This window comes from Falco biarmicus, chromosome 4, assembly GCF_023638135.1.
Source record: "Falco biarmicus isolate bFalBia1 chromosome 4, bFalBia1.pri, whole genome shotgun sequence".
In the NCBI taxonomy this organism is placed as follows: domain Eukaryota; kingdom Metazoa; phylum Chordata; class Aves; order Falconiformes; family Falconidae; genus Falco; species Falco biarmicus.
Window position 1 is genome coordinate 29,450,996 of NC_079291.1, and position 24,803 is coordinate 29,475,798.

Sequence of the window (24,803 nt, forward strand, 5' to 3'; positions counted from 1 at the left end):
ATCTCAGACCCTCGGCAGAGCTGCAAACGTGGGCTGAAAGGTTTAGGGCTGGGTTCAAAGCACTAGGTTCTGCCAGCCCAGTAAAGCACGTTCCTGTCGGAACTCTGAGACAGGATGCACAGGGGGTTAATTGTACGGTCTGATTGCAATATCAACAGATATGCTAAAACATGGCATATTTAGCCCAAACAGAGAGCTAACACTATCCAGAGCCCCCATCGCAGGCAATGAGCTTCTCAGCTGCTTCCTTCTCTTTTCCAGATCCTCCTCAGACTATGGGTATTCTGTTTTTACTTTGCTACTCTCACTAGACAAACCTAATTAAAGCAATTAAACACTTAATAGTGACATTTAAAAGGGGAAAAATATGTGAGGTTGTGGCAGAGTTTCTGACAATTTTGGAAATATCCCTGTTTTTTCCATAAAAGTTCATCCACGTCGAAGTGGTGCTTTGGACATTGAAATGTGCTATACACATGGACATAATTCAGAAGAATATGACTGCTGCTACCTGGCACTGTTTACTTATTTTCAGTCAGTCTGTGGAGAATTTGGAAGCCTTTTTACTATACAGTTCGAAATAAGAGACAGGATTGTTTTTCAGTTTTCCTCATGTGTGTTGTGAAGCATCAATCTAAGCTATGACCAGGCTCTTATTTATTTTTCTTTTAAACTTGGGTTTAATGATGATTGTTGCTGTCATACAGCAATATTGTCCAATGCTGGTATAATACATTCTATATGTTACATTCTAAAGAAGTTCTAGGATTTTGCTCTTGTTGGGGGAGGGATCATGAAGTTGCCAGACTTCTAATATGTTTTATATAAACTTATTAATTAGCTGGAGATTTCTCCTGATTTTAGGTACATCCAGGAACTGGTTCTGATACAAAACCCCAGATAATGCTTTGGAAATTTAGATTCAGTAGAAATTCAGATGGAAGCATCTGCTACTTCATGTAATCTGTAGCACATTTTTGTGTGTACCAGCCAACATTTACTGAGCTCCCTTTCAGAGCTGGCCGTATTTCTGGAGTAATATCTGTAACACTTGGAGATTCAGCATATTATTTCAGTAGAAAAAGTGTTACATGAAGTTAGCCAAGCTAGCAAGGCCAACCCCTCTTGAAAACAGTTTTGCTACATGCAATCATGCAATGACTGCAAAGAGCAAAATTCTTCTTGTTACAGTGGAAATAACACACTCCAACTTCACGTGGCAGGAAGAAAAACATTGCGCTAATTTATGAGTAGCTGCCATCTGAAGGCATTGAGATGGTAGGCCCATTGAATCTTAACCTAAAGGACCTGGGGAACATCTGAGGCAAAGCCTAGCTGGTAAATTAATCTCTGCTGTTTATAGGCATTCGCATCACAGGCATCTATTTGTGCCTGCATAACCCTGCCGGAGAGAGAATAAGGGCTGTGGGTGCAGTTGTAGGCAATGCGTTCCCATGGAGGAAGCCTGGGGTGAACAGTGTGGTTGGTGGCTAAACCAGTGGTGTGAGTTGTATCACCTAATCTTTGTATTTTAATGAGAAAGTAAGGAGTGAGAAGCCCTGAGCAGGGGTTTGTGGGTGGCTCCCTCCAGCTGTGAAATGTTTGTGTCCCTGGTGGCTGTCCTCTCCCCAGGGGTAGAGGTGGGTGGAAGAGAACTCCTTTTCATTTAAGAAAGGGTTACAGGGCCACGCTGCCAAAAGAGCTGCACCAGTGGCTGAAAGCCCTGATAGAGGTTTGGGTCAAGTTAGGTTGCTTTAGGAGGATTTAGATCTCTGAAGATGTTTTGTTTTCATTCTTTGAATTAAAATTTAATTTAAGTAATTGAAATACATAATCCATCTCCGAGGAATGCTGTCTTAATCTTGTCTCTTAGAAGAAAAAGCAGGATTTTCAAATTTTATCTGTTACTGATCAGTTGCATGAGCTTACATCAGTCTTCTGACCTCTCTGAGCCTTTGTGTCACCTTATCTCATCCTGGCTTTATCTATCTTAACTATGGAGATTTCAAGCAGTTTGTCCTTTGCAATGTGACAATTCAGTGCTCAACACTAAGGGTACTTGACTGCAATTGTGGAGCTAAGGCGGCAGTAGTACACTAAAAATAATGAAAAACTATCTTTAAAATCCTCTTCCTTACCTCCCACCTGTGTTCCAAAAAATAAAAAGGAAAAACCTATGAGTTTAATTTAATCTTTTCAGCATAGCAATTACCCATACAGGTCCAATTAAATTTCATAATAAAAAAAAAAGAAAGAAAGAAAGAAAAGAAGCAAATATAAGGAACCAGAGCAAAAGGACAAAAAGGGAGGGAAGATAAATTGGATGGGAGCAGGGTGGAGAGAACAATAATCCAGCTTTAATAGAGGCAAATCATAAATAACTGGGACTCTGGATCCAAGTACCGCCTCTCTCATCACCTGGAAATGGTCAGAGCATCACAACTGTGATTTTTGGACACTTATACAGTATGAGGTTCTGTTGAGTGAACTCTGGTCCCCTAGGTCCCCCTACAGCAGTTATTTCTTTAAAAGCTTTTAAGCTTAGGACATCACGTTGTTGTAATATGAAGGCTTTTGAAATGTGTAGTTACTTTGGAGGGTTTTCATTTACTGCTCTATTCTACTATAAAACGGTATAAACCCTATTTCTCTGATGCCTTCCAAAACCCCACAGTAAATAATTGCTGTAGCGTATGGTTGCGGTAGCCCAGTCATCGGACGAAATCAGCTGAGAAAGCAGGGCTGGTTGTGCACCAACTGTGGCACCCGCCCACTGCTGACCACAGTAACCTTTTTGGGAGAAGTCACTTCCATCAGTCGGGCCACTACAGGGCAGTGGCCGCAAGGCAGCAAAACACTGCTTGGAATAATTCTTTGCAGATGCCAGGAACCGGAAGTTTCAGGGAGAAAAATGAAAGCCATTCCCTCTTCCAATGACACAAGCCTTTGATACCACAAAGTCATTTGGACAGAGAGCTCCAAGGTCAGGAAGGCACATAAAGATTGGTGATTAGAGAAATACTATATCAGCAAAGTGTGGCAAGCTATTAAAAGAAACTGTAGCTTTTATGATTGTGTTGCTGGAGCTTCCCCAGGGCTATTTGTATTAGATATTGAGTTAGGCATAACTTATTTAGTCCCAGCATTCCAGAAAACATTTTGATGTCAGCTACTGAAGGAAAGTAAACATGAGGAGGAGGAAACAGCACTGATCTCAAACAGATAAAAATATTGTAATTTAATTTTGTGAACCCATGCATGTTAGAGTACTAAGAAAGAGGAATTTTTAAAAGGTTGATTTGACTTAAAAGACTTGGTTGATAGAGGTATTTAGTCACCGTGCAGCTGGGGGGAGGGAGGGTGGAGAAACAGAGATGATTTATAATCTTGAGTATATGCTACACCCTGACAAAGCATGAATGTAGTTTTCTGTAGACAACGTTTTTGTCTAGAGCAGATTTTATGCACATGTGTGATTCTCATCTAATGCTGTGGGGTTGTGTGTATGTTGGGCCAAACTATTTGCTTAGCTGGGCTGTTTGCCCAGTGGGTGTTCTGATGGCTGGTGACAGGGTTTTGCCTGCCCTGCAGTGAGCAATTACGTCTTTGGGACTGTAATTTAGGAATAGCTCTATGGGTCTGGATTTTGGGTCACTAAGTGAGGATTTTAATCAAAAAGTTCTGATCTTTAGGTTGATAATATATGCACAGATACTATCTCACTGCTCAGCAGCTCCAGTGCAGGAGTCTCGCTTGTTTACTTCTATAAGAAGCAGCCAATAAATCCATTGGGGAATTCTGCTCATGGGTTCTCTATTCTCTCAGAATAACACTGTGGATCTGAGGAAATCACAGGTATAAATGTAAGGTCAGGTGGGGTTTTATTCCATGTGCCAGAAATTACTGTTTGTTTAAAAGTGAGGAAGTGGGAGAGCTGAAACCTCAAAGTCAAGTACAGCTCAACCCCCTTAACACAGTGGGGTCACCTCAACTACAGCTCCTTGCAGAGGGTTTTTCCATGCCATCTTGACTGTGCTTTCATTTTTAGATTTTTATTTTTTATTTAAAATAGCTGGGGTTTTTTGGAGGTTAATACTTAGGGGTTTAAGTACTGCAGGAAAAAGGCTCAAGGAATATAGCAGAACTAGCAGGTTACAGATAACGCTTTGGAAATGTTATCTGCCAGAGATATTGTCCAAGAAAAGTTTGTGCTTTCTGCTACCTTGCTCTGACCAGGTTTATTAATGTCACTTCATTTTGGACCAAGGCAAGATGCCAGCCCTTCCATACCCTTTTATCTCAGAAGACAAGGTATATAAGATTGTGAAGACCATACTTTGGTGCTTCTCTTGATTAGCATCATTAAGAGTTCAGTGACCTCATATCGCTGACAAAGTTTTTCACTCAAATTGTGAAATTCTACATTCTTGTTCTGAGTAGGAAAGATTTTTAGCATGAGATGAAGAGGAAGAAAACCTCCTCTCCTTTCTATCCTTGCTATATATTTTTTGTGTTAACATTTTCACTGCAAAGAAATTATGCATTACCACAGGAATATCCCAGCTCTGCAGGTTACATATTAATGACCAGTTCTTCCACACAGAGGATCATATTTCATTTAAAGTGCAAATGTTATGCCTGGTAGTTACCAAACATGCCATATAGAACTTGACAACTAAGACTTTATTTGCATGTCCTCTGCTTAAAAACATACTAGTTAATACAAAGACTTCCCACAGATTATTTTTTTTAACCTTAATTACTCAGTCCTACATACTTGGCCTAATTCTTGACATAGTTAATAAGATGATTCTGGGCTATAAATTCTCTACCTTGAAATTTGTAAGTTACTATTTGTAAGTTTATTGCACTTTTAGGCTGTCTTTAACAAAAGTTAGTCTTTTACTTAAGAATACAACTATTGCATTTTGCATGTTGTGAAGATGGATTTGAAGCTTTTTGGGGCCCATAGCTAAAAAGGAAACATGCTTGTGTTGTTGACTGCTTGTCTTGGGGAGAATAATTCATGGCTCAAGAAAAAGGAAGCAGAAATGTGCTTTACCCTGAAGCTAAACAGAAAAAAACCCCACACTGTAAATTTAATAGAAGAATCTGTTTGGCTATGATAACGCCTGACTGCACCAGACCAGTCTGTCGTGCCCAATACTGTCTCAGACAATAGATGTTATTTAGTGAGAACACATGAGCATGTCTACTCTCTGCAGTTCATTCCCCTCATAATCTCCCAGCATCCAGATTTTTTGCATTACATACCTGCCTCTTTAATATCTGCTTATGACCCTATTGACCATGAATTTGTCTAATCTTGTTTTGAACACCTGGTTCCACAATCATTGATGGCAACAAATTCCAGAATTTCACTATTTGTGGTACAAAGGAGAAAAGAAAAAAAAAAAAAAAAAGTCTTCCCTGTTTTAACCTGATCTCCTCATAATTTCAGCAAAAGCTCCCAAATCTAGTATTGCAGGATTCGGTGCGTAACAGTTCTTCATCCACTTTGCCTGCTGCCCTCATGATTTTGGTAATGTCTCTCTGAGGGAAGGTATTCTGTAGCAGAATTAGAGACATATACCCAGGAGAGTCTATGCACTTTTCCAGCCTTCCACGGGTGATAACATGGCCCTGCTTCTCAGTTATACAAGTTATCTTTCTGTTCAGCATTGTTGAAAACGCTGCTTTAATTGATGTTCGTGCTGCAGCTGTCCTGGTGGGTCACTCACTAAGTGGGGTGAGGATGCTGCCAGCTCCTGCCAAGCTCCCTCCTGGCCCTAGCATGTCCCAAAACTGCCCCCTGTTCTCCAGGCCAAGAAGAGCCTGGCAGCCAGGCAGGGAAATCTTATTATGTAGGTGATATTCACTAGGGGAGCATTTGAGAGGTGCATTTTAGCTTTATTTAAATGTTCTGGTTTCTACTGCTATGGATTTACATGTATAAAACCCCCACGTTTAATACATAGTAATATATGAGCTTTCCAAATGTTTTCTCTACACTTCTGCTTCTACTCTCCAGACTCTTCGTTTTGCCTTTCTCTCTCTCTCTCTCTCTCTCTCTTCTTCCCTTCTCTTCCCACTGGGAAGCACTAGACATTAGTGTGTCTGCAGGCAGTATGCAGTAAAACTGTTAACTATAATGCAATTTAGTCAAGAAATAAGAGACAAACCCCAAAGGCTGAGACCAGCACCAAATCTAGAGGGTTGATATTAAAAATATTGCAACTCTTTCTAATATTTTCAAGTAGGAAATAAATCTCCCTTCTGTTGAAAGATAGGTTCTGCCTTTGAAGATAGAATAACGTTTACATAAATGTTAAGGTCTTCTTTAATGTCGCTTTCATTATCTCCTATGTTCCCCCTTTCTCTGAAAGCCCAAGTGACTGATGTCAAGATCAAGGGAGTCAATCAAAGTAGATACACTCCAGGACCCAGATAGGATATAAATCACCCTTACTCCTAACCACAGTAGACACCTAACTGAAGGACAGAAGTTTACATATTCGCTGTCCATGTGGGGGAGGCTAAATTTCCCAGCCACTTACCTTGCAGGAACCCCTCATTCATTAACCAATTGGGGTGCTTAGTATCACTTATCAAATAGGACAATCAAAGCTTGAGAGAAACCAGCTCTTGACCACTTCTTGCCCTTTGAGCACTCCAGGGCCACCTCCCGCCCCTAGACTTTTATCTAATTAAAGTTAAAGAGGGGAAAATTAATCCATGGAAGAAAATGAGGTAACAGCCACTATAGCAGACCATCCGAGAGTCTGGTTTGGCTTTCATCTATCGCTACTTGACGATTAACTCTTCAGCAAACACAGGAACCCCGTTTTATGGGAGCAGGATCTGTCCCTTCACACAATGATGGGTGTTGTATTTTCATTTTTCACTGCTCTGTGCTGCAGTTCTTCTGCTTGTAATGGGTGTGGATGAATTAAAAAGGTCATCCTTTACACTCCCTCTCAAGCTTGACTTAGTGCTGTTTTCACTTGCAGAATACAAAAGTGAAAACTGTAATTTATTACAGTACTAGCAATTCAAGATGTTTTGCTTGGATCCTGTGCTTGCAATTGGTTACCAACATTCCAGCCTTTCTTGCTTTTGTTGGCTACTAGTTTATAACCTTCAATTTCATTCTTTAAATCTCTGTTTAAAAAGACATTTCACAACACAGGGTTGTGGTGGTTTTTTACCTTGGAAAAAAATTGTGGAGTGTCCCCTTTGCAGATTCACTGTAATTGTTTTTTACAGCTTGTATTCCTGTTCAAAGTTCTTTTGTTTTAAATTCTTTCCTTGTTTTTTAAACCACCCGACTATAATATTTCTGAGGCCCAGAGGATCTTCCTTTATGATCGCTTGAATTTTTCAACAGCTGAAACTTTGGCACTGTGAATATCAGAAATAAGTTAACTCTGGTAACACAGCAGTCGTTAGCTGCACTGTGAATGGAGAAACTTCCATTTTATAGGATGCTTGGGAGTGCTGGGCTGCGGCCATGCAGCAGCAAGCCCGGCTCCTCTGGCAGCACCAGGCAGCGGTGAGCCAGGGTGCGTGGGGCAGCTCTGACACACCACCCTCACCGGCATTTTGGGTTTCGGTGCACCGAGGGAGCAACAGCAATGAAGTTCAGCTTGCATTCTAAAAATACTCTGATATTTTGAAGGCTGCATTTGTATTTCTAGCATTTTTAGCAGGAAGCATTGGCTTATAAAGTCTGTGGGACAGGCACATATGGCCAAAATTAAGAAGTGCTGAGGAAATCCCACTTATACCCAACGCTGTCCCAGTGTTGTATCATGCACCTTGAGGTACTCAAAGGTGGGTAAGTTAAAGTAGCCCCACTTGGACTCCTTTCTAGAGAATAAGAACTGTTTTATTACATGTTTATATTACCATTGAGCGGGCCACTGTTACTTGTTTGGTTTTTGGTAGTGTGTTGGTTTGGTTTATTTTTTTTAAGCCTACAAAGCCCGTGTGTATCTATCGCGCTATAGGCAGCAGTAGTCATTAAATACCTTACAAGGCTAACCTTAATATTGTCAGTACACTGTTCCTAGCGCTTATTCTGCAGCATAGTTAATTACTTGCAAATGGAAGCTGTAAAAGATAATAGGGTTCAAACCTCTTCATTTAAATCAAAAAGAAGCCCTAAGCAAGCTTCCAAATCTCTTCCAAACTTTGGGAAAATTTTAGTTCATATCGATGTGTGAACTAATATCTGGCCTTCCTTTTAGCTACCCGAACTAATCCATCAGGCCTACAATTTAGAACTATGACCTGCAGCTGTTTGGTTATGGAAGGGACATTGGTAGGACTTTAAAGGGGGATAAGTGAGACAGTGAAAATGAGATTCAGTAATCCCCCTGTATTATAAGGTATTTTGTACAGGGTGGGAAGGAGCTGGAACTTTTGCTTGCTCCTCCATCCCAGGCAGCAGTGGGGGGTATGAGTGCTCCCTGGGCTTCTGCCCACTCTGTGCCCCCCATGGAGGCAGGCAGCAGAGAGGTTTCTGCTGAATCCCTCCTACAGCTCCGGTGCCAGTGCAAGGAGTTCACCAGGACCCAGTTAAACTCGGATACCAATTAATACCAGCTGCTTTGCTCTGCAGGGTGGACAGGACCTACTAGGAACTGGAAATCTGTAACCAGGAAATAAGCTAGAAAGAACAATTCTGTACCAGTAGGGGCAAAGGCTGCAAGCTGTAACAGGTCTTTTCCATCTCTAATTTCTACATATTTAATTTATATATAGGGCACTGAAAACTTAAATTGTAGCAAACTTTGGTCACTATCCACAAGAGACCAATTTGATCCAGTGACCCAAAGGCGAAAGGTTCTGTATTCCATTAGCAAACCCCTACAAATGCAGTCTCTCACTGAGGTTTTTATATTGATAACTAAATACCATGAACCTTTACAAGCTATGTAGTAATATTTTCATTCTCCTAATTCTAAGTCTTTCCACAAGCCAAGGGAAATTCAAGTTTGTCTTAGAGATTAAAAAAAGAACTTCTCCCATGTTTTGTTGTTAAATATTTAGGAATACAACTATTTTTTAAAGAGGGGGAGAAGGAAAGCAAGTTGGATTATGTCTCGGTGTGTTTAGGAGTGTCTAAAAGGCATTGCCCTAGGAGAACACATTAGGCACCACTCCTACACTGCTTTTCCCACCCTCTCCTGTGACTGATTGTGAGAGCAAATTCTTCTCTTCCCCCTTACTGGCAATTTTACATCTTCTACTCTATTACCCACTGGAATGTCCCTTGGAATTCCACCCAGGATACAGAAGTTAACAGTCTTGATCTTGATACTAGTGAAACTTGTAAGCAAGATAAAAGTATTTCCGCACATATTTTTTGAGCATGCATAAAAATGTGGTGTACAGGCTAAGAAGATATAATGTCATTTAACTTCTATTAATGGTAAAAATGTGGAAATAACCAAAAATAAGTTACATAAAATAGCAGTTGGAGGTCAGTATTCATGTCAGAGGTGGTCTTGTTCTATTTCTTTTTTCTTTTTTCCTTTACCTACAAGCCAAACACCACTAAGCCAGAAACCACCAACCAGTACAGTCTCACAGTAACAAGATATTAATAGCCCATGGAAAAATCAACATATAATTTTATATTATGGTACTTACTACAGTCCTCGTATCTTTTTGGTTTTTTCTTAGTTCTGACCTAACTAACATGAGAAAAGGCAGCAGTGATATGCAAAAATGTGTGCTCGTTTTAATTTGTAATATATTCAAAATATTGATGGTAATTTTTCATATATGGTATGTTTTTAAGAAACCCTCACTTCAGTCTTTTATTACAGAAAGCTAGGAGATTTACATACAAATTCTAACGTTTATTATTATTATTTAAACAAACCTATCATCCTTTAATACACACAATAATCTTCAGAGCCTATAAAGTAACTTTGGGATTGTGACACATCTCCTGTCTCCTGAGGGGTTTGTCTATGAGCCTGCTATCTCCAATATTACTTACATAGGCTCCTTTCACACCAGCATTTTTTTGTTGTTGATTTTGCAAACATAAGTAAATCAACAAACATTTTCATTAGATAGCAGAGAATGCACTTGCATTATTTGCATGGACCTTTGAGGAAGTCGCCCACATACTTACAGGCAAGTAGGCATGTTCATAATAGGTGCCTAAACACTTTAGTGATTTTTCTTAAAATGACTTCACAGAAGTTCCTATATGTTGTAATGGTCAATGACAAGAACTGGGTTGAAACTTGTTTAATGCCTAACTTGCCCTTCGTTTCTACACATGCTGTATTTTTCCTTGCCACATCTTTTGCTGTTGTCCTGTCTTGTGCAGATTCCCTTTGGCATCAGTGACTCGGAATTGCTTATTCCTATGTTTCCTAATTCTTTTTATGTTTCCTAATCCTCATACATGGGTCGCAGACTTTTTTTTTTTTTTTTTTTTAATTATGCTGATCAATCTCTTGATGTCAAAATGCCAAATCCAGCAACAATAAAGGAATTTTCTGGTTAACAATTTGAAAAGACGGTAATCTGCATTTGACTAGGCTGGTCTCCTTGTAAAGGTATGCAAACAGTTTAGCAAACTTTCAATCAGTGTCTCTCAGCCATTGCCTCTTGGAAGAACTGAAGCTGGTTCAAAAGTGCAAACCTCTTCCCTGATTTCAGAAGTGTTAAAATAGCAGGAAAAACATCAAGTAAAAAAGAGAAGGAATACAGACAGCCCCTCCAAAACCTCTCCATCTAGCAATAAAAAGTGAGCTTGAAAGGAAGCATCCACTCAGCAGGCGGGATTTAGAGGCTAAAACACTATACTTTAACACCATTCTCATAGGCAAGCCAAGAGCTGCACTTAGCATGTGATGGTAAAGGTTTAGGTCAGAGCAGAAATGTTAGAATTTTCAAAGAACTCTGGATACTCCAAGCGATGCTGTGGAGCCTGAGATAATGTGAACGCCGACTGGGGCCGAATTGCAGGCTTGCTCCTAGGACTCCTTGGGTCTTACGGATGCTTTGCTGCTGTTTGTGTTCTGATCCTAAAACGAGATTAGACACTTGGGAAAACACTGTGTTAATCTACTCCACAGTGATTCACACTGGTCACCAGACTGGAGTGAGGTCCTGCTGAAAAGCTTTAGAACTAGGCAACAATATTGGAAGCAGAGCCAAACCAGCAGTGTTATTTCTAAGGCTGAGGGCTCTGTTCCAAAACTACTGTCTCCTCAAGCAGCTTAGTCTACAAACGAGGTCCGTTTAATATTAAAAATTACCATGTTTGGGGGATCAATAAATCTTTTTTTTTTTAAGTGATAAACCACAAAGTGCCCCATGCATTGATCCACTTTGTGTCGCCATGGAGTTTGTCATCTTTTTTTCCACATACCCAAGTATTTCATTCTGCTCTCTTCTTGAAACTTGGAGGATTTGGGTTTCTCCCTCTCCCAAGATAGTTATCTTTGGCCAGTGCATCAAACAATTTATTCTAGTGAACTCCAGCCACAGAACAAATACACCACCTACCAAACCAAAGGCGCCCTCTTCAAATCGCTGTCGCTTTTGGCAGCCAGTTCCTCTCATACCATTATACCGGGAGCAAACTATAAATCTTTTGCCTTGGACACTACTCACTATCTCAGGCGTGTAAAACTGGCTATTACAACAACTTTTGTAAAATGATCAACTGCTAGAAAGGGTTTGTGCTGTAAGTATAACACATTTCACAGAGATAGTTTCATATAGCTCCATCTTTTGTTTTTCAAAATTTAAGAGCTTCCTTGTAGCAAACTTGAAGCCATTACTTTTTTGTATCTACTGATGTTTTTTTCCACGTTTTTTCTCTTTTGTTTTTGTTTTGTTTGTTGTGTTTGTGTTTTTTGGTGTTTGGGTTGGGTTTTTTTTGTTTTTGTTTGGGTTTTTTGCGTGTTTGTTTTTTCCTGTGTCGTCTCTTGCATCCCTTGTGAGCTAAGAAACATTGTAGGAAACATTACCTCACGTGATTCTACATAAGGATGAACCTCACTATTGCTGCCTTAGGTGAAAGGTAGATTTGAAAATGCCAGACCAAATTCAAAATTTCACTGGATTGTCATAGGACACTTTTTTTTCCCCTCCTTATTGAAAATCAGACTTTCTTCTACCCCACAGGTATATGCTTAGTGTAAAATATGTTTTAAACTGCACTGCTTCATACTGTGCGTTGGAATTGAGAGTTTGATATAGTCTGTAACATGGTAGATTATTCAAATCCAAGTTTAGTACAAAAGCAAAAGTTTCAGCAAGGCAGTTAAAATGATAATCCAAGTGCAGTGACTTTGGATTATATGGACAGTGTTTTCACAGCAGTTGTCAAAAGACACACTTGTGTCCCCAGCAGACGTGAAGGCAGCTTCACACCAAGGGCTGTATTTGGCTGTTTTTTACCTCAGCCACTGTTTGCACTGCTACAAAATGCTTGCTCCTACTGCCACAGTAATACATGGGAGCAAGCGAGGAGGGAGGACTTTGAGTATTTGCTTATAAATAACTTCCAAGGTTGTGCAAAGCTGCACAAGTTACTTTCTTCTTCCTGAGTTTGGTTCGCATCCATTTGGTTACTCACACACTTTGTACTTTGAGGTACTTGGGGAAAGATTTTTTATTTTTTTTCCTGCTGCCATCTCAGATCCAACTAAGAGGAATTCCTCTGCTACAGGGCAAGAGTGAAACATTATTAAGTCATAAATTATTTTCCACAAGCATAGGAGGTATAAGCAAGCTGCTTTCCTCCTAAGGCTCCCAGCTCTGAGAAAAAGAAGAGGCTAGCCCCAAAGGACTGCATTTCTTGGGGTGCTATAATTTAGCTCAAAGTCCTTTTGCCAGAAGGAGAGAAAAAAAGTGACTTAACACTTCTTTTTTATCTTTCTCCCTTCAAAAGCAACATGAAAACTCACACTGTATGCTTTTACAATCAGACTGAGCAGGGAACCTGTCCCTGCATAGGTAGTGTATGCATCAACAGGGTATCTCTACTTCAGCAAGCCCCAGATGCAGGCCTGAAGGTAAGCTGCTTTCTTGTCTTGCCTGCTTTCGTATACTCTAGCTACCCTTCCTGGAGCTTATGCTTAACCACAGACAGAGCGGAGAGCTTTTTTGGTTCCTAAGCAGCCTTTGGAGGGGAAGGCTCAAGCATGTTCACTGGCAAATTTAAAAAACAGTAGGAAATGGGTGAAAAAGAAGCAATTCACATAAATGTTCTGTCTAAATGAAATATAAGAGTACAAGATTTGCAGGGGAAATCAAAGTCTGAAAAAGTAATTACACTTGTTTAGATTAAATAAAAGACAGCATTTTAATAAACAAACAAAGCCTCTGGCTAACGTTATTTCTCTGCCTTTCTCTTATTTTATGTTTAAAATTAGATGTATGCTCTCCTCAGATCCATAATCCCCCATAAATTAACCTGTGCAAATAACACATGCACAGGATAAAACCATATCTTTGATTTTGATTACATCTCTTATGGCTGCAATTTAGGTAGCCTTGATTCTTGCCATTGTTGTTCCAGGGGACTTGAGCACCCTTAAACTGCTGAGAAAATCTCAATTCTTACATGGATCTAGTAAAGCTGTGGTTGCACACAGATAAGCATCTCTCTTTTTGTTGACAAATGACTTAAAAACATGATTGGGAAAATATGGTGCTGAGTCTATGGCGTATTATTGCTCTTTTATAGGGACTGTAAAAACATAATTTGGCAAATATGGTACTGGGTCTATGGAGTATTATTGCTTTTTTATAGGGACTATGGATTTACACTGTTGTAAGCTGGAAGAATTTAGTTGTGAATGGGATAAGTTTCATCTGTAAACACTATTCCCAAATATTCAACAGAATTACAGGACACATTAACTGAACAGTTGCATAGATACAGCAAAACTGACGCTATTAAGGAAACGTAATTTCTTGAAGTCTTACAAATCAGCAGTTAAACTTCTATCTCTTATGACATGCTTGTATAAAAAAATAGCTTATTTGCAGAAATACCTTGCTCAGTAATGTAGTGCTAGGTAGACACTATATGGAGTTCATATTACAGGACTGTAAAGCTTTACTACACTTTAGTAGCAGCTCTTTGCATTAAAACAGAAGAAATAATGGTAAAATAACGGGTTGTGATAGAATGTGAAATGTAACGGGAGCAGAGTATGCTTTCAAGGCAAGGAAGCTCACCCTCCCTGTTTGCATGTTCCCTTTGACAGGAATACAGAAGTACTTGGCTAATATAATAGAGCATAAGGATGTACCAACGCTTATTGCCACAGTCATGTGGGATCAGGATTAAATTAGGTGCAAAATGAAAATTATTTTTAATATTTTAAATTTAGATTACTAAACCAAAAAGTAATTCTTACTATGGCTTTGACTACAGGTAGTACACTGTCATACTATTAGACACCAGGAAGATTATAAAGACGTGTTTTAGTATAGCCAACTAAAATACTCTTTAAATGAAGTACATCGCACAACGTGTATTACAGTTACAGCACATATAGAGCAAATGTGTTATAAATAATTGAGACAAATCTTAAGAAAGCAAGACGCTTGCTGATGTAGGCAAAAATGAAAGTGTATCTGAAGACACTGTTCTCCTGCCCCTGTGCATGCAATTTAGTAGCATAAATGTAACTTTGGAGGGGCTAGTTTCTAAGTAATCTGGAGCTTCCGGATTTCTGAAAATCAGGCTTTTAGAAATGTGGGATTCTTTCCACACATCCTTCTGGAAAGTTCATTCTTCCCGATTTAAAAACCGCAGCAGTAGCAGCCACCTTATGGATATGCATGATAGCCCTTCTGTGACTTTCTTCTTCTTACAGTTTGTCGCTTTTGGACTTGAGTAGTGCAGCCTGCTCTTGCCTGTCTCCTCAGCATGATATTTTCCCTTCTGCCCAGTCTTTCCAGAATCACACTGCAGAAACCAATATAGCATCCCTTTTTTAGGGGGACCTGGGGAGCTAGGAGATGAAGGGAATATTCTCCACAAACTCCAGCCTATTAAGTTTTTCTTGGAATTCCTCTGCTTTCTTTTAAGTAGAGCTGTCATCAACACTTGCTAAGTTACAATACCCTAAAGACTCAAATAGTGAATTGTAATGCGTGTTTTCTATAAATCATGCAAAGGTACGTGCACCTTGCTTGCAATGCTTGTGTACGCCTTCACGCACACACCTAAATACCTATGTGTATATAGACATATAAAATTAATAAAAAATGTATAGTGGTTGAGATGATTCCTGTATAATGTTCTTTTTGAAGTTCTTTGGTTGAGAGGCATGTAAATATATGAACTAGTATATAGGGAGATGGGACCATATGCCCACACCTATTAAGTAAGTGGGAACTAGTGTCATCTAGTGGTTAGCTCAAAGCTGAACGGGACAGGAGTTGTAATTCAGTAAATAGTAACATTTTTTTTTCATTCTTGCATTACTGTATTGTGCAACTTAGAGGGACAACTTTTATTCATTGTATCTCATTGATACAGCTAGAAAACTGGTGTGTGTGGGTGTGTGTGTACGCAGAAAAAGCCAGTTGAAAAACCATACACTGAAATATCAGAAATACATAAACTCTGCTTAGATGGACACTTCCCTTTTTTGCAGCCTATCCTATCCAGTGTTTCCCTCTGATGATGCAGACTTCTTGAGAGCATACTTGTAGACCTTCTGTCCATCCTCTTCCAGGCAGATTAGTGTTGAAACTTAGAGTGATCGAAGTTAATTCAGTTTCCAAAAATGTAAGAATAGCCAAGTTTTTCTACATGTAGTAATTTCCTTATAAGTTGGAACTAACTGATTAAAAGATAGTTCTTATTCTTTCCTTTTTTGACGGCATAATTATTAGAAAAAATATCCTCATATAGTCTAAAGTACTTTTAAGTATCACTGCTTGATGCAGGAAAGCATGGACTCAATTGAGCACTTGCTTACAAGTGAAGGACGTGGTGGTGTTAAGCACATAGTTAAAACTGTGTGATTAATTTCTCTATAGATTTGGGGTTTATAATATGAATAGTGTACTGTAATCTGTCTATCTCCTCTTAAACTTTTTCCAAAATTTGAGCTGTAATTTGCAGATATTTCTTACAGAAAAATGACTTAGTGTACTTATACCTGGACGCAACAGTATTAGTACGTTTATTTGCTATGGAATCTTAATTAGTTTCACCCACTACAGTTTCATCTTTTAAAATGAAAGCAACAAAAATTCTACTGAAACCACTGGATGATGGGCTAACCGTATTAGAAAGGACCAGTTATAAGCAGGACTTTTCCAGCTGCCCTTACTAACAGGCAACTCTAAAATAACAGTAATGCACGTCTTAAGTTTCTGCTAACAAAGCTGATTTCTGACCAGAAGGCTAAAGTATTCTTTTTCATCTATTAAGCTCTGAAAGTGACAGTTCTTCTTCATATTCCTAATATTTCCTTTTCAGCTCACCAAGGCCAAAATGTCATCTTTTCTTGTAAAACAAAAAATCAAAGCCAAATGGTTAAAATGCAAAGTTTTGGTTAAACAAACAGTCAGTATTTCAGTGGTTTTATCTGCAGCCTGCAGAGCAACTAAACAAAGCCAAGATATTGTCCATCTCTTTGACAGACAAAGAGCCTCAGAGGTCCAGAATGACATGCCCGGGGCTGGCACGTGATTAGAGTAATTAAATTAAATAGCAGGAAACATGTTTTCCATATGCCATTGCCTGGCCACACACAAACTGTAACAGTAAATCTTTTATATTACATTGGTTCAGGGAAATGTATAACCATTTTAAAAATGCATGATGCCCACAAAAATAAAGTTAAGGGAATATAGTAGCATACTCACCAGCATCCCTGGCTTTGGTCATTGGCCTAAAACGCCAAACAAGTTCAGTCCTTATTTATTTATTATTAAAGGTGCAACTCAAAATGTCCTGAGGATGTGAATATTCAAGAAGCATTACCAGGTTTATACTGGAGGGTACTGTTGATGCGCTGATTCAGAGGAAAAAAAGAAAGTCCTCCCAGTAAAGTTAAGAGAAACATTTTGGGTATCTTACAAGCTGAGAACCTAGCATATTTCTGTCACTCTTTTGCAACAGCTAGGCCCTCTAAACATGCATCAAAAAGGAATTTCAGTTTCAATTCCGTTTCCCACAGCCATATGAACTCAAATTTCTTTGTTTTCGTGGCCAGTTTTAGAAAAGACCGTGTTTATCCATGCTGTAATACAGTCAGAAGAACTGTTAGTCCATGGGATCATCTGTCATTCTTGATTTTACTTGTCACTGCACTATTAAGATCAACTAGAACACTTGCTAATCTATTTCTGACTCATCTTTCAGCAGTTGATGATGCCAAATTAAATCACTTATTTCTGTTTTGTTATGGTTCTGTATAATAGGAAAAGGCTGCAAATCAGCTTGTAGGAGTTATTAATCAGTGAGGTCACAGATTTAAATGTCCAGTCCTTGAGGTTTTTAGGAGATGACACATAGGAACTTCTCTGATAAATGATAAATTCTGAAGATGGCAAATTTCTCTTAACATGAAGAGAAATAAGAATTTGCAAAAAAACATCTCACAGAAGTAAATTAAAAATGTGTATCACTGTATCACTGTTTTCTGGTGAAATATATACATGATTTCATAAGCATTTTAGATATTCTGTCTTCACTTTATCTATCACTATGTCCCTGACCCAGAATGCTCAGATAAGAAACAACAGAAAATTCAGTGCTTCCTATTTCAGGTCCAGTACTTAACTGCAGTATTAAGTTCAATAATTGATTCAATTCAATGAAATCAAAGTATAAGCTTCCAGCTGGAAACATAAATGTCAATTTATCTTTAAAAAGTGGTGTAACAAAAGTGATAGAACATTGATACTCTGGGCTCAGTCTTTAGCAGTTCTAGTATTTCTCAAGTTATTGAAGTGAGATGCAAGATGTCACTGTGTAGTCACTGTAATCTCCATTATTTAGGCAGGAAAACTCTGTTTAAGAGTGAATCTAAAATAGTTAAAGGAGATGACTCAGGCTGGTAGTAGCTGGCAGAGCTTTTGTTTTTTCTGTTTTAAACATTTCTTTAACTGTCTGAACTCTTCTATTCCCTGAAAGGATCACTGCAGTTCAACTTAAATTAATTAGCCCAAACTTTCTATAAAATGGGTTAAAACAATCAGTTAAAAGGCAAAGCAGTTAATCCCTTATTACCATCTTGACTTCTGAGAACAAAGATAAAAAAGAATGTTTTTTACAGTAGGGAGAAATTTGGAGCCTCTGGCTGAAGCAATGTTGTCATCCTTTGGAGGGGATGGAGCTGAGCAGCTCTCCAAGCCAAGGAAGGCTCTCAAGCCTAACTGCTTGGTGCTCTGGAAGATGTTTTACGGATGCTGCTTCACCTCCTCTGCTTGCCCTCGCCGTTATGTCCCACAGCAGTCCTGGAGTGAGGAGGATGCCCCTCAGTCCATTCCCCCTGCTCTCTGGCAGGTCTTGGCCTCCAGCCGCTGTCCCTTCCCTGCCAGGAGGCAACCCCACCATGGAGTGGCCGTGCATATGGGTGAAGCAGTGGTAACTAAAGGCTTGTGGCTCTTTTATGCCTTGGGATTGTTAGAAATGGGGCAAACCTGGAAAGCTTGGCAGAGGGGCTGGTACACCAGAGGACATCTGCAGGATGGTCACAGGAGGGAGAAGGGGCTGGGGAAGCTTCTGGTGAGGAGTTATTTGCTGAAGGGGAGAAACACTGCAGTAGCTTTGGGCGTAACTGTTCTGATTTTGCGAAATATGTTCTTGGAAAGCAGCTCTGCCTTTGACCTTTTGGTGTTTTTCCAGCATTACTCATTTTAGCGATAGGAGCTATACGCTGTGAGAAGCCTCAATCCCTGTGAACCACCACAGTGCTTCAGTGGCACAGAGGAGATTTAGCCTATAGAGAGAACTTGGTAGTATTCCTTGACTCATACAATGCTTAGTACTTAGACCTATGAAAACATCTGAAATTCAGTCTGGTGGCTTCTGCCTATGTTAAAAAAAGTGATTCAGTTTTGCCATCAGTGATGTTGATGAATTACTGAGACCGAAGGACTGGGACAATTTTGTTTCTCCTGTCCTGTTTCCTATTCCTCATTCCAAAGACCTGCTATAAGCTCTGCTGACCACCTCCAGCACAGCACTTCTCAGAAGATACGCAACACAGGGATTGAGTATAGCAGCAGTAGTGACCCGTGGCTGTTCGCTGCTGATGCAACAGTACTGTAGAGTGATCTGTGGAGAAGGCAATAGCCAAGGAGTGGGTCTGCTTTTTTGGTAGGGGTCAAGTTGTGAGACAGTATTTTCCAGCTTCTTATTTTGCAGAGTACCTCAGCTGTGTAGTCAGCTGCACGGCTTGAATCTCCTTGTTTTGTTAGGCTCAGGCTCTTCAATGGATGAACTTTGTAGTGTGGAAGAGCAAAATATGGATGTATTGGTTCTTCTTGACATATGTTACTGTTGCATTTACAGGATTCTGCAGGTTGAATGAATCTAAACTAGGAGGAGGACTGTGTCCTCCTTTTCTGACTTGCCAGATCCTCCTCCATTTCTAACTCCTCACCTGAAAAGTCTTTTTCCTTTTCAATACTTAGCATACATATTAAAGCAGAAGAAAGTAAAAATAGGAAATACCAGCACTACATAAATAAGAACTTGCTATGCATCAAATATTAAGTGTCCTATCTTCTGATTTACTTAATTACTGTCTGAAGTAATCGTGCAGAAAAGCAGGTACATACAGTAGAGCTGATCCTGGTAAAAAGACGTAAAGAGTTTCCAAAATTTTTTCTTCTCTAATGTACATAACTTATAGGCAGATACTCAAAGTGGGTTCATAATCAACCTTTTGCAATGACTCTGAATGTGCAGGTGGCCATGACAGTAAGGAAGAGAACCAAACACTGCTTTCCTTCTATCATTGACCAGGTAAACTCACAGTATCCTTTCAGGCTTAAATGATCCACTTGGTCATGGCATCTAGGATTGGGTACCGAAAACCAATTCTATGAGGGAAACTGTGCTCTGAAACTCTTTCTCTGTGGTGACCACCTGCAGCTCCCCTTCACAACTGCAGCTTCACAAATGCTGTGATCCTGTGGGTATGGCATCCCACTGCATTTTCTCGGGCCAAATGCACTTTATGCCGACCCATTTTGCAGCCTGAAAGGATCCTGCTGGTCAACGGCTGTGGGAACCGCTTGCCCATGAAAAAAAAGAGTGAGGTTAGTGGATGACTCGGGGAGCTGGGCCCAGATGGAGCTGGGAATGAGCATTGGCTTCAGCATGCCAGCTGCAGAACTCCCCCCCCCCCGTCACCTCATCCCTGATGTAGCTTCTTACTAAATTACAGATTCTTCCACGAAAGTAGAAATTGAAAATGAAACTGAGTTAATGTGCTTTGAGTCTTTTGCTTTCATTAAAAGCTGGAGGGAAAGGGCCAGAGAGGTGAAAGAAAGGATTACTTTTACAGGAGGATCCAAGCTACTGTAATAGTGACATATAATAGTGCCTAACTTGAAAGCAATTGATTGACTTGGGAAAATGAGCTGCCTGCTTAGTGCATTATCCATCAACATGGATAAGTAACAGTCCCCATGCTCATTCTCAGCCTCTTGCTGCAGGAATGAATCTTGCTCCTGTTCCATTTTCCTTGCTGGTTCTGTGCTGTCTGTGTTTGTGTTCTCAAAGCCTTCCCAAGAAGGGATGGATATTCTTATGAAAAAACTTGGTCACATAGCAAAAAGGGTAATGCTGCACGTATTTTAACTGAAATCACTAGCATCCTTAGCGAGGCCTTACTACCAGCAGAAGTGGCCAAATCAGAGCTATTGAAGTTGGGTGTCCCTGGGATAAGCCTGTGGTGATAACACCTGTATTCAGCACTGCCATTTTTATCTTTCTGTCAGAAATACTAATGGAGAAGCTTTGAAGCTCTCTGTATAAATTCAGTAGCTTCAGAAAACTGAAATCTATGCAGAAACTAATGGGAAACTATGACAACAGACCTGTACAGATTTAGGTAAATGTTAAGAACCAAAAAAGCTCTAGAAAGAAAGGAAGATGTCGAGGGATGTGCTGTTGGGCTTTGGAGCCTTTGATGTCCTAAGACAAGGTGTCAAAATAGATCAAAATGGGTTAGAAATGAGGGAAACCTGATCACCACCAGTCCCTGTGTGCAGTCAGGTAGCTGAGTGATGCAGCCATGCTCTCTGATGTGTAGTAACTCTTCAGCTTCTGTTTTCAGAAGAGGAAGATCTAGGAAAGTAAGGCTTAGAGGCAGCTGGTCTCTGTAGCTATCCCTCTGCACACAGGGGGAGAACACTTCCCAACAGCACTTCTGCCCTGTGCTCCTTCTGGATCTGTTCAATAGGAATAACAACAATAAAAATCTGCAAGCTGCCACCTAAAAACTATCACAGTACCCTTCTTGATGGGAGCAAAAGGAAAAGACTAAGGAGAGGGAGGGCTGGAGGCTGAATCCTGCATGCTTCAACTGCCTTACAGAGAAACTGAGCAAAGCCTTCTTAAGCCCTTGCCATCGCTGTGTTGCTGCAATTTCATAGCTGTAATTTTCACAAGACCGTTTGCTGAGGAAATACAGGCAGTATGAACAGAAACCTCCACAGTCTCCTGGGGATCCAAAGGTCACAGTCCAGAACGTGAGAGGACACAGATTATGCACTGCTTTCTGCATTACAGCACCTATGTCTCAAAAGCATTCAGGCTGAGCTGCTCTTCCAGGATATTAGACAACAGAGCTTTATGAAGATTTAGCCAGCAGTATACTGAGGCGTGCATGTATTCACTTTCATGTTTTAAGGGAAGGAAGAAAATGAAAACTTGTGTGCAAGCTCATACATGTGTCTGACAGAGACGGAGAGACATTCAGCGGTCAAAACAGAATTCTTCTAAAAATGAAGCGTTTAAAGAAGCAGCTTTCCAAGAACACATAATCCTCCTCAATGACAATAATAATAAAACCCCGTGCTGTCTGATACAGGAAGTGACAAATTGCCCAATTGTATGAAAGCAGTATCATCTGACTGTCAAAATGTGAAGTGATAATTACTGGGATCTGGACTTAGAGACCTTCGATTCATGCTAGTTATGTACCCCTGATTAAGTAATTTTGCCTAATGTTGCCCCAGTTGTCTCCTTACATGCCACTTTCTCTTACAAAGGGGAGCAGTAGCAAAAGTTTCAAGGTACTATATTATAAGTATCTGACAGAGGAAAAGAAGCATAAAAAGTCTTGGATTGAAAAATAAATGCAGTATCAACATTATTCTGTGCAGGTACCAGTGAAATGAAATAATGTTATTATGTCGTAATGCCATGTGTTTGGTCAGACAATTCAGTTCTTGATTTAATCGTGTGATAAAGTAAGTATTACTGCCTTCTGTAACTGAAAGTTTACAATAGGAGATACAAACAAAAATAAGAATCTCCTTGGCACTCATTAAGAAAGTAGGTTTGATACTTTCTGAGAAAATGGGTTATTTTCAAGTCTGACAGGGAAAGAATAACTACTAGTAATTACTCTCATCATTATTCACTTTCACATATAATTGGCATAAAATATATATATCTAAAAATAATTGTTCTTCCTGTAGCATAATTTTCAAAGACTGCAGTTAGAAACTTTATAGAGATGGACAGACCCTTAAGAGCAAAGGTGAGGGAAAGCTGGCTAAATATTCAGATGGCTCTTCCCCTTATGTAGATGAATACGAAATTTTCAGAAAACAAATCCGACTACAGAGCCCTCCGCTCCCTTGCTCCATCCAGACAGTCTATGGCTCAAGTTTGAGCTCAGAAATCATAGTGCCAGCTTGTGTTATGTAGGGGTTGTACTGGGACTGTGCACTCACAGACTTGAGGAAAGGCAGAAAGGTGCAAGGTTAGTGCCTCTCTTACTGGCTGCACTGTTAAAGGACACAAAGTAGCCTACACTCCCCACCCCCCTCCACCCCCACCCCCCCGCCAAGAAAAGTAAAATATGAATTGAGCTAGTATATACAAGATAGAAGGTTTATTTGGAAGTCTGACATTGTTCAAAACTTGCATTTCCATTTATCCCTCCCTTCACAGGACTTCTCGAGGCCAAAATGTTGTAATATTCTACCACCTCAGAAGAACCAGGTATGAAGAGGGGAACTTTTAACACCATTTCATCCAACCAACTTCCCTTATATTTCAGAGGTATGTACTGTTAAGAGTCTAGGCTACTTCAAGGCAACTATGGAAAGTAAAGTAAAACAAACACAACAAAGGCTCCACAGCCAGATTCAAAACATCTCATTTAATCGGCTAATTAAGGCACCGAATCACTTACAAGTATCTGCTCTACCAAAACAACTCTAATGACTGAGGCCCCGGTGTAGTCATCACAGAGAGTCAGACATTGCTGAATGACTTCAAGTTACTAAGCTAGCACCCTTTTAACTCTCAGGTGCTGATGAAATAACCCTGGGGGGTCTCCAATAGTTGTGCGTGCCCCCAGGCAGCTGGGGAAGTTCTTCTGTATGGGCTACATGAGTCACGGGGACAGAATCAAAATAAGCAAAAGGAGTGTGACACTTGAGCTCAGCAAATGGGGACCAGAAACCAGGACACACCTAAAGGATGCCCCTTCCCAGTCCTGTTTGTGTGGGTGAGTGAGTGAGCATGGCCGAGGAATCCTGCTTTTCTAATGGCTAATTGTGTTTTTTGCCTTTAAATCTAATTCCAAATTAGGCTGAACTAGAAGAGGAAAAAATCAAATGCAAAGCACAGCATCTACCAAACAGAGTGGTAAAATTCCACAGGGATCACTGGGATTATTGCTCTAGCGCAGAGAAAATAATTTTATCCAGGATGCTCTTCTGTTTGCCTGAACAGCAATTCAGCATATGATGTTCTAAGCTATATTCCTCCACTAAGAAATGAGGTACAGAAGCCCCACTACCACCCAGATGATGGGAACTACATAAGGAAATCAGAAACTAAACAAATAAATGAAAAGCAAACAAACATTTCTTAAGTGGATAAGTAGGACATGCTGCTAGTGGGACAGAATACAATAAGGAAATTAACTTGGCTTAGCGAATTTTGGCTGAAAATTGTGAAGTGTTCATAAAGGGGAGAAATAAGTAAACATTTTTAGATTGGTGGTTGGGACTAACGTTTATAGATTTTTACCTCAGAATGCCAGTGAAGATAAAAACAGGGTATAGTTGGCTTAAGTAACATGGAGTAAATCTTAGTGATCCTGATGATAATGAAGATGGAATGAAGATAGTGCATGAATGAATTGCTGAATAGTAAGGATGAGTGGTGGTAATGTCTGTAGTGCTCATGCTTTGCTGAGACATTCAAATTTAATCCTATTTTGTTAATGCCAGAAGATGAAAAAAAGGCTAATGTTACAGTAATGTGTGTCTGTCTTGAGTATTATTCGTAAATATTTGGAAGCATTTTCTTTCCCTCATTTAGTAGTAAATATTTCTAAATTAGTAGCTATCATGGCATTATCTTTTGGACAACAGGACAGAATAAACATCTATTTTTCAAGGAAAAAAAAAAAGATATATGCACATCATTTCTGGAATAAGATAAGGCTTGGGAATTGTATTAAACTATGATTATTTTCTTTATTATGGGTGCTTTGATGCATGGTAAACAAACAATTTAGAAAAAAAACCCTAGGTGTAGCCTTCAAATGAGGAATGTTGTAAATTGAAAACATTTGTGGCTGCTC

General features: G+C 39.7%; 1 protein-coding gene and 1 long non-coding RNA gene across 2 annotated transcripts in view; one reads left to right on the forward strand and one right to left on the reverse strand.

Moving 5' to 3' along the window:
* HDAC9 (histone deacetylase 9) overlaps nt 1-24,803 on the reverse strand; it is a 485,255-nt gene that overhangs the window by 162,161 nt on the left and 298,291 nt on the right. The window lies entirely within an intron of this gene.
* LOC130147177 (uncharacterized) overlaps nt 1-24,803 on the forward strand; it is a 45,548-nt gene that overhangs the window by 8,663 nt on the left and 12,082 nt on the right. Inside the window, exon 2 of the long non-coding RNA XR_008821145.1 lies at nt 23,156-23,266. This is a non-coding gene — a long non-coding RNA (uncharacterized LOC130147177). The remainder of the gene's footprint in view (nt 1-23,155; nt 23,267-24,803) is intronic.